The sequence below is a fragment of the Penaeus monodon genome, chromosome 33 (genome assembly GCF_015228065.2).
Source record: "Penaeus monodon isolate SGIC_2016 chromosome 33, NSTDA_Pmon_1, whole genome shotgun sequence".
In the NCBI taxonomy this organism is placed as follows: Eukaryota; Metazoa; Arthropoda; class Malacostraca; order Decapoda; family Penaeidae; genus Penaeus; species Penaeus monodon.
This window is the reverse complement of record NC_051418.1, coordinates 30,989,036-30,989,876: the sequence shown is the minus strand read 5'-3', so window position 1 is coordinate 30,989,876 and position 841 is coordinate 30,989,036. Positions and strand designations below refer to the sequence as shown.

At 39.7% G+C, this 841-nt stretch overlaps 1 long non-coding RNA gene across 1 annotated transcript in view; it reads right to left on the bottom strand.

The window, feature by feature from the left end:
• LOC119594372 overlaps positions 1-757 on the bottom strand; it is a 1,340-nt gene extending 583 nt beyond the window's left edge. Inside the window, exons 1-2 of the long non-coding RNA XR_005230598.1 lie at positions 660-757; positions 71-333 (exon numbers count right to left, since the gene is read on the bottom strand). This is a non-coding gene — a long non-coding RNA (uncharacterized LOC119594372). The remainder of the gene's footprint in view (positions 1-70; positions 334-659) is intronic.
• Between the last annotated feature and the right edge of the window lie 84 nt (positions 758-841).

The following is an 841-nucleotide window of genomic DNA, read 5'->3' as shown; positions in this document are numbered from 1 at the left end:
AGCTTTTTGTAACTGTGGGAGGGTATGATTTGCATGCACATATGAGAAGATAAGAACTCTGAGCATCTACCTTGATTCCTCCCCAGAATTTCAGAGCCAGAATATTGACCTGGTGATCCACCAGATGAACCAGCTGGCAGCCTGCCTCAAGCCCCCAACTCTAAGCACAATTCCTACCACATCCACCTCCCGCCAAAGAGGAGCCAGCTCTCCCGAGGTCGTCAGGCACAGAGGCGTGACTTCTCGTGACACTCTTGAAATTGGGAAGGGCTGGGACTGGTCAACCTCTCCCACCTAGTTTGCCTGGTGGCAGTCAGCTGCAAGTCGCCATACCTTGGAAAATAGAAAGAGAAGTCAGTTTTTCTGCTTTGCTCAACTCTTGAGATATTGGGGGCTCTAGGATAAGACTTTCACTCTTGTTAGATATAAATCAAAATTATGGTTACATAAGATACCAATATCTTAACTTCATTTCCTACATATTAAATGATTCTTACTTTCTCACACTTGGAATAAATCAAATCATATTAAACAAATACTTTTTTGGAGCAAATGAAAATTCAAATTTACAATCAAATTAAAGAAACAAAAAGTGTAATACAAATCCTTTAACAATAAATAAAAGAAAGGAAAAAATGAAATAAAAATACAATTCTTACTTATGGCCATTTGCACAAAGGTAATGCACTGAAAACACAGCTCCTTCTGTCAGAGCTTGTCTAATTTCCTCTGTTGGTCTCCAGATAGTCACAATGCACTTCCTCCTTCAGTGTCCACTATACGTATCTGAAGTGTGGTAGATACATGCTAAACAAACTACAAACCAAACTAGATCCATTCT